Below are 12,942 nucleotides of genomic sequence, written 5' to 3'. Positions count from 1 at the left end.
GGCGCAATCATAGCTCACTGCAGCCTCCAACTTTTGGGCTCAAGAGATCCTCCCACCTCAGCCTCCCGAGTAGCTGAGACGACAGGCGTACTCCACTCCACCATGCCTGGTTAACTCTTTTATTTTTTGTAGAGATGGATCTCACTATGTTGCTCAAGCTGGTCTCAAACTCCTGGGCTCAAGCAGTCCTCCCATCTCAGCCTCCCAAAGTGCTGGGAATACAGGCATGAGCCACCACACCAGGCCAGGACTACTTGCTGAAATCGGATAAAAATGGCAATGCTGGGAGCAGTGGCTCACACCTGTAATTCCAGCACTTTGGAGGGGCTGAAGCGGGCAGATTGCTTGAGGCCAGGAGTTTGAGACCAGCCTGGCCAACACGGTAAAACCCCATCTCTACTAAAAATAAAAAATTAGCCAGTTGTGGTAGTACACACCTGTAGTCCCAGCTACTCAGGAGGCTGAGGCAGGAGAATTGCTTGAACCCGGGAGGCAGAGGTTGCAGTGAGCCGAGATCACGCCACTGCACTCCAGCCTGGGCAACAGAGCGAGACTCTCTCTCAAAAAAAAAAAAAAAAACCACACCCTGCCTGGTATCACTTATCAGGGGCTTCTGGGACTCTTGGGGAGGGGAAAGACCCAAACTGACAAGGGCACAGAGAGGCCGAGCACTGTGATTAGGTGGGGCAGAGATTACAATTAGAGAGGGGCCACCCCCTCAACCCAAAGTGAGGGAAGGAGGCTGGGGTGGGGCAGGACCCTCCACAGAAACCCTGTGGGGTGGTGGGTCTTCCCAGACCCCTTTTTGAAGGCCACACCCTGCTCTTATGGCCCCAGCCCCAACGAGTGGCAAGAGGGGCCAGCCAAGAAGGGCCAGGTCCACAGTCTAGGCAGAATGAGTCCTGTGTGCCGTGCCCCACTCGCAGGAACACGGGTTTGGAGCAGCCTAGGAAGAAAGGCCCCCGGAAATCTGGGAAGGTCAGGTCAGGGTCTTCTGCATGGCTTCCCCTTCACAATCCAAGGGCCTCGCTCTAGGGACTAAAGAACTCATCCTAAATACGCTCGGTGGAGGATGTTTTCCAGGTCTTTAAGGCCACAGAAAATCCCCCAGCCCAAGATGGGCTGTTCAGAACTTCTAAGGGCCTCTTAGGGAGAGCAGAGAGAATGCGAGGTCTCATGACTAAAGTAAAAATTCTCACAATACACCCCATGTGATGGGGGGAGTACTGCATTGTGAAAATTCTTCACACACATGCCAGGGGCTATGATATATATATTTCCCACTACAGGTTCTGGTCAAAAAACATTTAGTGCCTTGCTAGACAGAGCCATGGCTGGACTCGATTGAAAACACCCCAGTATCTTCCTAGAGATGAGCCAACAAGTTCAAGAGATCTGTGAGGCCCTCCAGCAGGGTGGCAGCGGGCCAGGCCGGGACCCTGGGGTCCGCCCCCAGGCCTCTGTGCCTGCTGGAGGCTGTCCGTACAGGAGTACCCTCAAGAAAGACAGTGCGCCTGGAAGGGCCTGGGCATCTAGCTAAACAATGTCACCACATGGGGATGGGAATTAAAGCAAGGCAGCTTTGACAGGCTGAGTATCCCTTATTCCCCACTGGGGACCAGAAGTGTTTCAGATTTCAGATTTTTTTGGATTTTGGAATATTTGCAGAATACATGCCATTGAGCATCCCAAATCTGAAAATCTGAACTACAAAATGCTCCAATGAGCATTTCTTTTGAGCATCATGTTGGTACTCAAAAAGTTTTGGATTTTGGAGCATTTGGGATTTTGGATTTTTGGATTTGGGATGCCCAACCTGTACCCCCTTCCAGATGGGCACCCTCTAAAAAGCCTGGTAATGCCCAGTTATGGTGGAGGATGGGGAAGACAAACAGGCCCTCACATGTATCTGGTTGGTGGCCAGGTAAAAGGGTACAAAATTTCAGGGGGCCAGTTGGTCAGGATGTCACAAAATCAAGGGTTCCTAACCTTGGACTTAGAAGGTCCACTTCTAGGAACTCACCCTAGGGAGAGGCAACCTTCACAAAAGACACAAGAGAAGGGGGCTCTTGGCAACATTCTTTTTAACAGCCCCAAACCAGAAACAACCTAAAGCAATAGCAATAGGGCGCAGGGACTCAAAAGGGGCCACAGCTACTCAAGGGAGAACACGGCAGAGGTGGATGAATAAAGCGCGGAACGAAATCCAAGATACACTATTAGTGAAAGAGCAAGTCACGGACAGAATGCATGGAGCCATCTGCCTGCACAGAAACAAAGGGGGTGTGTGGGCTTGAACTGCCCTGGAAGCGTCCGGAAGCAGTAAGAGTGGTCGCCTTTGGGGGTATTTGGAGTTTGGGGAGGAGGCTACTTTGCCTCTCTATATACCCTTCTATACTGTTATATTTGATGGGCATGTTTTACTTTTATAATTTAAAAACAAAACTGAGACAAAATTAAGGGGGAAAACAAAATTAAGGAGAACAAAGGGAAACTGGTGAGAGTCTCTAGGGTGGACAAGGGCCCTCTGTGCCTTCCACTGCCACAGATTGAGCCCCAGGGAATGGGGGTGTGTTCTTTGACAAGGTTCAGTGAGCAGAACCTTGTTCAGACCCCCAAAGTCAGAAAACAACCTCCCCACTACATTCACATCCCTAATTACTCCACAGGCTCAGACCAAATCCTGACCAACGAGAGGTTCCCTCACAGTGAAAGGCTGGTGGACTCTCTCTTTTTTTATTTTTTTTGAGACAAGTCTCGCTCTGTAGCCCAGGCTGGAATGGTACAATCTCAGCTCACTGCAACCTTCACCTCCCAGGTTCAAGCGATTCTCCTGCCTCAGTCTCCTGTAGCTGGGTGCGCGCCACCATACCCAGCTAATTTTGCATTTTCAGTAGAGACGGGGTTTCGCCGGGTTAGCCAGGCTGGTCTCGAACTCCTGACCTCAAGTGATCCTTCTGCCTCAGCCTCCCAGGGTGCTGGGATTACAGATATTAGCCACCGCGCCCAGCCTGGCAACCTCTCTTAAAGTGGAAACAGCCTTCCTGTGGAAGAAATGAGCTGATTCCCTGAGCAGGGTCTTGATACCATTCTCAGCCCCCGCCTCCTCTCTGAGACCCCCTGGCGGGATCCACTGCTGTGTGTGTGCACCCTCAGGTGGCAGCCAGCTGCATGACAGGCACCTTGTAGGTGTGCAGCCCTGGGCACCGTGTACACGTTCACCCCTCCTCTGCAAGCTGAGCTTTGGGCACCGGATGATGGCTGGCCAACTGGGGTTCTGTACAGAGGTTCCAGCCTAAGGGGCCAGTCAGTCGCCCTCTGCAGAGTGAGCGTTGGGCCCCTGGACTGTTTTTCCTATTTTCTAATTTGTCTGTCCAGAGGGGACATCTTTTTGTCCTGGTAGAATCTTCCCCTCCCCGGGCCAGAGAGCCTCTGGTCAAGGTCACCAATGACCTTTCATGGTGGAGTGTTATTCTCAGATGACCTGCTGACCAACGGTCACTCCCTCCTTTCCCCTGGAAGCCCCTTCTGCACAGGGCTTCCAGGACACAGCCCTCCCAGTGCTCCTGACCTCAGGGGTCACTGCTTCTCCCTGACCACTTAATGCTGGAGAGACTCAGAACTCAGTCTGTACGCCGGGTCCCTTGCCTAGCAGCTTTAAATACAAGTGTACAAGTGTCCCAAATAAATCTCTGCAACCCTGTCCTCTCCCGTGCCCTCCAGATTCCTCTATCCAAGTGCTGCCTGACGTCACTAATACCTTGAAATTAACACAGCCAAAACCCAGCTCATGCCCCTCCCCCCAACACTCCTGTCTCCCTTCAGGGCAGCTCTGTCCCAGTTATCAGGCCCATGGGACAGTGAGCCCGACCTCCTCTCTTTTTTTTTGAGATGTAGTCTTGCTCTGTCGCCAGGCTGGAGTATAGTGGCGCGATCTCAGCTCACTGCAACTTCCACCTAGCAGGTTCAAGCAATTCTCCTGCCTCAGCCTACCAAGTAGCTGGGATTACAGGCGCCCGCCACCACGCCCAGCTAATTTTTTGTATTTTTAGTAGAGATGGGGTTTCACCATGTTGGCCAGGCTGGTCACGAACTCCTGACCTCAGGTGATCCACCCTCCTCGGCCTCCCAGAGTGCCGGGATTACAGGTGTGAGCCACCGTGACCGGTCCCTCCTCCTGTCTTTCTTTGTGCCTCTACATCCATTTAGCAGGAGAAGAAAAGTAACCAGTGAGGGGAAGGGGAGCGGGGAAGGGGAAGGGAGGCTGAAGATGGAAAGAATTATTTTAGATTTTAGTAATTTAGAAGTTTCTATACTTCGGAAATTATTGCTAACTGATTTAACATCTAAAATAAGCAGATCAATTTAGGACATATTTAGGATTCTCATTGTATAAATTCTAACAAAATTGTATTTTTGTGTGTGTATGGTTTTTTTTTGAGCTGGAGTCTCACTCTGTCACCCAGGCTGGAGTGCAGTGACGCGATCTCAGCTCACTGCAATCTCCACCTCGCAGGTTCCAGTGATTCTCCCACCTCAGTCTCCTGAGTAGCTGGGATTACAGGCACCTGCCACCACACCCGGCTAATTTTTTGTATTTTTAGTAGAGATGGGGTTTCACCATGTTGGCCAGGCTAGTCTCGTGCTCCTGACCTCAAGCGTTCAGCCTGCCTCGGCCTCCCAAAGTGCTGAGATTTCAGGCACAGAACTGCTTGAACCCGGGAGGTGGAGGTTGTAGTGAGGCAAGATTGTGCCACTGCACTCCAGCCTGGGCAACAGAGCGAGTGACTCCATCTCAAAAAAAAAAAAAAAAAAAGAAAGAAATTAATACTATTGACTATGAGAAATTTGGAATTTTTTATATAGGAAAGTATAAAAAGAAAACAGAAAATAGAAACCATCCTGAATCCCCCATATGTAGATTAAGCCACATGAATTGCTGGTTTTGGTAAAATATAATTGAATATCAGCAATTTTATATGGCTCAAGCAAATACTAACATTTTGCTATATTTCCTCAGTCACTTTTCATTGACTAAGGACTACTTTGAAAAATGTGGATTTTTAGCTGTAGATGTATTGTTTTAATTTCCATGCTTCTTTTTTTCTTTTTTGAGACGGAGTCTTTCTCTTTTGCCCAGGCTCAAGTGCAGTGGATTCTTCTGCCTCAGCCTCCTGACTAGCTGGGATTACAGGCGCCCGCCACCACACCCAGCTAATTTTTTGTATTTTTGTAGAGACGGGATTTCACCATGTTGGCCAGGCTGGTCTCGAGCTCCTGACCTCAGGTGATCCACCTGCCTCAGCCTCCCTAAGTGCTGGGATTACAGGCATGAGCCACTGCACCCAGCTGATGCCACCCCCAAAATCTAATCAGCTAATTGAATAGACACCAATAATAACATAAGGTAGCTCATTAAAATACAATTTTATGGGCTGGGCGCTGTGGCTCACACGTGAAATCCCAGCACTTTGGGAGGCCATGGCAGGTGGATCACCAGCCTCCTGAGTAGCTGGCATTATAGGCATGCGCCACCATGCCTGGCTAATTTTTGTATCTTAATTTTTTTTTTTTTTGAGACAGAGTCTCACTCTGTTGTTCAGGCTGGAGTGCAATGGTGTGATCTCAGCTTACTGCACCCTCCACCTCTCCGGATCAAGCAATTATCCTCTCTCAGCCTCCCGAGTAGCTGGGACTACAGGCACAGGCCACCATGCCCAGCTAATTTTTGTATTTTTAATAGAGACAGGGTTTCACCATACTGGCCAGGCTGGTCTCGAACTTCTGACCTCAGGTGATCCACCCTCCTCAGCCTCCCAAAGTGCTGGGATTACAGGCATGAGCCACTGCGCCCGGCTGGATTTTTGTATTTTTAGTAGAGATGAGATTTTACCATGTTGCCCAGGCTGGTCTCTAACTCCTGACCTCAAGTGATCCATCTGCCCACCTCGGCCTCCCAAAGTGCTGGGATTACAGGCGTGAGCCACCATGCCCGGCCAATAGTATTAATTTCATAATCAGAAAAAAAAACACATCCATTAGGCCGGGTGCGGTGGCTCATGCCTGTAATCCCAGCACTTTGGGAGGCCGAGGCAGGCAGATCACCTGAGGTCGCGAGTTTGAGACCAGCCTGACCAACGCGGAGAAACTCCGTCTCTACTAAAAATACAAAATTAGCCTAGCGTGGTGGCGCATGCCTGTAATCCCAGCTACTCGGAAGGCTGAAGCAGGAGAATCACTTGAAGCTGGGAGGTGGAGGTTGCAGTGTGCCGAGATCGTGCCATTGCACTCCAGCCTGGGCAACAAGAGTTAAACTCTGTCTCAAAAAACCAAACAAATAAACAAAAAAACACATCCATTAAATTAACTTTAAAAAAAAATTCTAGGCCGGGCATGTTAGCTCATGCCTGTAATCCCAACACTTTGGGAGGCCGGCGGGGGGTGGTGGTGTGGGGGGATCACGAGGTCAGGAGTTCGAGACCAGCCTGACCAACATGGTGAAACACCATCTCTACCAAAAATACAAAAATTAGCCAGGCGTGGTGGTGTGCGCCTGTAATCCCAGCTACTCAGGAGGCTGAGGCAGGAGAATCACTTGAACCTGGGAGGCGGAGGTTGCAGTGAGCTGAGATCACACCACTGTACTCCAGCCTGGGCGACACAGTGAGACTCCGTCTCAAAAAAAAAAAAATTAATTAATAAAATAAAATAAAATTCTCATACTGCTTCCTCTGGGACTTCAGGGTTCCTGAGCCTTCCCAAGCACTTTCCAAGCACTGCAAGAAAGGGGGTCCAGAAAGAAGGTTCCTGGCACCCTGGCTGTCCCCACTGTCTTCTCCAGGCTTTGCCTGGAGGCATGCTTGCCCACTCTGCCCTTCAGCGACCTCTGTCCAGCAGCAGCCAGGTGGGACCATGCCCTCCACAGTCGAAGAACACCATGTGAGGCCTCCAGAAACCCCGGAGGGCTGGGCAGACCACAGGTGCCAGCCTCAGCCTCCCTCACGGCTCCCTCACAGCGGACACAGGGGCAAGGAGTGAGGATCCCAGCCCTGCCTGAGTCCCTCACAGCTCCTCCTGTTCCCCAGCCTCCATATCCTTCTGCCCTGGGCTCAAACATTAGCCCTGGGTGCCCATGTTGGCTCTCAGGGCCCTGGACCCCGACCCATTTCTTCTCTTCACAGCTGTGTGCCATCGGCTGACCAGCGTCTATCTCCCACTGACTAGGCTGCAGCCCGGCGAGGCCTGAGTAGTGCCCTCGCTCCTCGCCATGCTACCCCAACCCCTCCCACTGTGCCTGGCACAGCAGGTGCTCCACACCCCTGCTGGATACAGAAAGGATGGCCCCGCCCTGCACAATGCCCATTTTAGCAAACTGCTGCGTCCTCCTTCCCCGCCCTCCATAAAAAAGACTTTACAGCCCCTTAAAGTCCTTAAGAAAAACGTATTATAGGTGCTGGGTTACAAAGTCCACAGGGGCCCTGAGAGGGCCCTGCTCACCAGCTCCAGCTGCTTTTTCTCATGGAGAAAAGCCAGGGGCCCCACAGCAGACCCGGGACTCCCACCACCCAAGAAGGAGTCCTCTGCATCTTACTCACTGAGTCTCCAGGAAGGTCCAGCCTCTGAGATCCCAGGGGCCCAGGATGTTCCCACACTCTCAGGCCCTCCCATGGGAGAGGTGCGGGCTGGACTGACTGGAAGCCACAGGCTTGGGCCCTGGGTCCACACCTGCAGATGGCTGAGCACCCTGATTTCTTGGCGATTCTCTGCTCTTTCCTCCCTTCACCCAAGCTCCCGCAGGATTAAGCTGGCTATTAATAGTGCTGACCTCAACCACCGGGATGAGTGGCGGCCAGCCCAGCAAGAAGGCAGGGCCAGGGCAGGAGAGGAACCAGCCAGAGTGACAAGCCCCTGCCCTCTAGCCTCGGGGAGGGCAGCCGGGCTCATCCATAATTCTAAACAGGGCTCATCTATGTTGCTCCCTTCCTCCCAGAGACACAGCTGGCAGTCAGGGCGGGCAGTCAGTCCAGGCAAAGGCCAGAAGACCAGAAGGCTGCAGTGGCCCAGCAGGCAGGCCATACACTCTACACTTGCTAGGCTCTGAGACAGAGTGAGACCCTGTCTCCAGAAAAAAAAAAAAAAAGATTACAGTGATTAAAACAGTGTAGTACTGGGCTGGGCGCAGTGGCTCATGCCTGTAATCCCAGCACTTTGGGAGGCCAAAACGGGCGGATCACTTGAGGTCAGGAGTTCAAGACCAGCCTGGCCAACATGGTGAAGCCCCATCTCTACTAAAAATACAAAAATCAGTTAGGCTTGGTGGCACAGGCCCGTAATCCCAGCTACTCAGCAGGCTGAGGCAGGAGAATCACTTGAACCTGGGAGGCGAAAGTTGTAGTGAGTTGAGATCGAACCACTGCACTCCAGCCTGGGCAACACAGCAAGACTCTGTCTCAAAAACAGTGCAGTACTGGAGAGAACAATGGATAGAAATATTTATTTTACTTCAATTTTTTTTAGACAGGGTCTCACTCTGTCACCCGGGCTGCAGTACAGTGGCACAATCACAGCTCACTGCAACTTTGACTTCCTGGGCTCAAGTGAACCTCCTACCTCAGCCTCCCAAGTAGCTGGGACTACAGGGCATGCCACTAAGCTCAGCTAATTTTTAAAAAAATTTTTGTAGCGATGAGGTTTCACTATGTTGCCCAGGCTGATCTCGAACTCCTGGGCTCAAGCGATCCTCCCACCATAGCCTCCCCAAATGTTGGGACTGTAGGCGTGAGCCACCATGCCTGGCTTATGGACAGAAATAAACTCCAACAAATTGGGAATACTGTATATAATAAATCTGGTATATTAAATTGCAGGAGAAAAGAGAGATTATTCAATGAAAGTTACTGGGCTAACTGGTCCAAAGTCACTGTTGTATACCAGACTTATAAATCCATAAGCAAAACCACTAGCTTAATTTTAAATAGAAATACAATAAATACAAACAAAATCTAAGGAAATACAAATTTTCAAAATGAACTCATTTTTTACCTATCATATTAGTCAAGATTTCAGAGATTGGTACTCTCAGTGTTGGCAGGAGAACTACCCACCATTGGAAGTTCAATTTTTTCTTCAGAAATTTGGCAGTATGTGCCAAAATGTAAAATATGCAAGACCTTGGATGGACTCTGCCATTTCTCCCAATCCTAGGAAGTGACCTTAATACAAAGGAAACACCCAGGCCAGCATGCAAGGTGTGCCCAGGAGGGCCTGCCAATGTTATTTGTAACAATATTGCAGGGCTCTTAAAAAGGCTGACTCAGACATGACTTTATCTCAAGAGATGGTGATTCACTATTTGTGTAAAGTTAAAAGTTCCAAAACAGTAGAGTAGGAAAGACTGCTGGTTTCCTTCACTTTTGCTTAATGCATTTTATACTTCACGTGCTATTTTTTATTTTTACTCTTCTAATTAGAAACTATTTTCATATTGGGGGAGAAGCAATATGGTTTGTTGCTGACTTGGTAGAAGAAAATACACCAAAATATCCACATTTTGGATGATGGGATAAGAGTGACTTTTTTTTTTTTTTTTTTTTTTTTTTTTGAGACAGAGTCTTGCTCTGTTACCCAGGATGGAGTGCAGTGGTGCGATCCCAGCTCACTGCAACCTCCGCCTCCCAAGTTCAAGCCATTCTCATGCCTCGGCCTCCCAAATAGCTGGGATTACAGGCGCCTGCCACCACGCTGAGCTAATTTTTTGTATTTTTTAGTAGAGACGGGGTTTCACCATGTTGGCCAGGTTGGTCTGGAACTCCTGACCTCAAGTGATCCGCCCACCTGGGCCTCCCAAAGTGCTGGGATTACAGGCATGAGCCACCGTACCTGGCCATGTGACTTTCATTTCTTAATCATTTTCCACTTTTCTAAGTTTCTCTAATACACTACTTTTTAAGAACTTTTTTTTTTTTTTTTTTTTTTTTTTTTGAGATGGAGTCTTGCTCTGTCACCCAGGCTGGAGTGCAATAGCACGATCTCAGCTCACTGCAGCCTCCGCCTCCCAGGTTCAAGCAATTCTCCTGCCTCAGCATCTCAAGTAGCTGGGATTACAGGCGCTACCACCATGCCCGGCTAATTTTTGTGTTTTTAGTAGAGACGAGGTTTCACCATGTTGGCCAGGCTGGTTTCAAACTCCTTACCTCAGGTGATCCGCCCACCTCAGCTTCCCAAAGTGCTGGGATTACTTACAGACGTGAGCTGCCGCGCCAGGCCTATCTTTACTTTTCAAAAATTATTTTTATCTTTTTTTTTTTCTTTTTTTGAGACGGAGTCTCACTCTGTTGCCCAGGCTGGAGTGCAGTGGCGCAATCTCAGCTCATTGCAAGCTCCGCCTCCCGGGTTCACTCCATTCTCCTGCCTCAGCCTCCTGAGTAGCTAAGACTATAGGCGCCCGCCACCGCGCCCAGCTAATTTTTTGTATTTTTAGTAGAGATGGGGTTTCACCATGTTAGCCAGGATGGTCTCGATCTCCTGACCTCGTGATCCACCGCTTCAGCCTCCCAAAGTGCGTGAGCCACCGCGCCTGTTATTTTTATCTTTTTTTAGAGTCAGGGTCTCTCTCTGTTGCCCAGGCTGGACAACAGTGGTGCAATCATAGCTCACTGCAGAGTTCCTGGGCTCAAATAATCCTCCCACCTCAGCCTACAGAATAGCTGGGACTACTGGCATGTGCTACCACGCCCGGCTAATTTTTTTATGTTTTCTTTTTTGAGACGAGGTCTCATTCTGTGGCCCAGGCTGGAGTGCAGAGTGACACGATCACAGCTCACTGCAGCTTCGGCCTCCTGGACTCCACTGATTCTCCCACCTCAGCCTCCCAAGTAGCCTGGATTACAGGCCATCATGCCTGGCCAACTTTCGTATTTTTTGTAGAGATGGGGTTTCGCCGTGTTGCCCAGGTTGGTCTCAAACTCTGGGGCTACAGGAATCCTCCTGCCTCAGCCTCCCAAAGTGCTAAGATTACAGGTATGAGCCACTGCGCCTGGACTTCGGTTTTACTTCTTTAAAATTTTTTATGTGTTCATTCTATAATACATGTACTAGTATAATAGCACATGTATATAATTTTTGAATGAATGGAGGCACAAACTAAAAAGAAAAAAAAAAGGTTTTAAAATAGGGGCAAGATGAAAAGCTTGAAGAGCTCCCTTTAGAATACCCCCGTAAATGCTGGGCTCAGTGGCTCTTGCCTGTAATCCCAGCACGTTGGGAGGCCGAGGCAGGAGGATCATCTGAGGTCAGAAGTTTGAGACCAGCCTGGCCAACATGGTGAAATCCTATCTCTACTAAAAACATAAAAATTAGCTGGGCATGGTGGTGCCCACCTATAATCCCAGCTGCTCAGGAGGCTGAGGCATGAGAATCGCTTGAACCCGGGAGGCAGAGGTTGCAGTGAGCCAAGACTGCACCACTGCACTCCTCCAGCCTGGGTGACAGAGCCAGACTCTATCTCAAAAAGAAAAAATAGCCCCATAAGGATAGCTATGCCTCAGTTGCCTCTTCACACAGGACATGGTCAACCTCCCCCTGCCACCAACCTGTCAGGGTGGCCATGTTCCCAGGAGAGGGTTGCCCTACATCCACTGCCAATCCCACTCTTCCTAGGAGGAAGCTAAGGCCCAGAGAAGTCATGCCCAGGGTCACACCACAAGGGGTGATCAGGCTGGGATACAGAAACGGGACTTCTGCTACAGATAGCCTTCTTCCTTTAACACAAGCCCATAGGGGGTGAAGCTATTGACAAACTGATGATGGGGACTCTAAGACTGGTCCCTCACCCTGGGGACAGGTCTTCATGCCTCTGATTTTCCATTTAGCTAGTAGTCTCTAGATTTTTAAGCTTTTACTATGGAAAATATCAAGCATCTACAAAAGTAGAGATAATAATCTAATTGCACCCTCACCTAACAATTAACAACTCCTCATGGCCAGCCTTTCTTCCTCGCTACTCCCACTTGCTCTACTCACTGATTTTGAAGCAAAGCCCAGATTTTATCTGTAAACATGTACACATTTTACCTGAAAATATTTAGTATTTCAATATGTATCTCTAAAAGATAAGGACTTTTTTTTTCCTTTTTTTTGAGACAAGGTCTTGCTGTCACCCAGGCTAGAGTGCAGTGGCACAATCCTAGCTCACTGCAGCCTCAACCTGCTGGGCTCAAGTGATTCTCCCGCCTCAGCCTCCTGAGCAGCTGAGGCAACAGGCATGAGCCACTGCACCCAGCTAATTTTATTTTATTTCATTTTATTTTATTTTCGTAGAGACAGTTTTTTTCTGATATCGGTAACAAAAGTGGAAGGAAGAAAATTAAGATCACTTATAATCCTGCCTTCCAAAGATAACTACTGCTAACTGTGTATTTTCTTTGATGTTTTAAAATGGATATATATAGATAAAATATTTCTACCCCAAATTGGATCACATATATTGTTTTGTACCCTGCTTTTTAAATTCTTTACATTCTTTGTATTTTCCCATGTCACTAAAAAGTTTTATAAAACACGGAATGACTTCATAATATGTCATTGTACAGATGCATACACAATCCCAGTCCCCATCGGGCTCTTAAATTGTGCCTTCTCCCCGTTTTTGCCATATGAATATCCTTGTGTACAAATATATGTAACTATATCTCCATGTCCTTAAGATAGGAGTCAAAGAAAGGGTTTTGGGTGTTTAAGTTTCTGAAGTTCCCTAATAAGTCAGTTCAGACTTAATGCTTCCTAGAAGACACAGTCAGGACAATTAGGAAATCAGGCAACAGGAGACCAAAAATGGCAGGTTTCAGAAGCTAGGGCTGTCAGAAAGCAAGGAGAAAAACAAGGAACTTGAGCCATCTGCTGAAGAAAAAGAACATGAAGTGGAGAGAGGAGTGAACTGTGTCC

The 12,942-nt window shown here is 48.8% G+C and overlaps 1 protein-coding gene across 2 annotated transcripts in view; it reads right to left on the bottom strand.

Moving 5' to 3' along the window:
• Window positions 1-12,942, bottom strand: part of CNNM4 (cyclin and CBS domain divalent metal cation transport mediator 4) — a 48,923-nt gene that overhangs the window by 14,040 nt on the left and 21,941 nt on the right. The gene's annotated exons all lie outside the window — the stretch shown is intronic.

Source organism: Pongo pygmaeus, chromosome 12 (genome assembly GCF_028885625.2).
Source record: "Pongo pygmaeus isolate AG05252 chromosome 12, NHGRI_mPonPyg2-v2.0_pri, whole genome shotgun sequence".
Taxonomy (NCBI): Eukaryota; Metazoa; Chordata; class Mammalia; order Primates; family Hominidae; genus Pongo; species Pongo pygmaeus.
The sequence above is the reverse complement of the archived record's forward strand: the minus strand, read 5'-3'. Positions and strand labels throughout refer to the sequence as shown.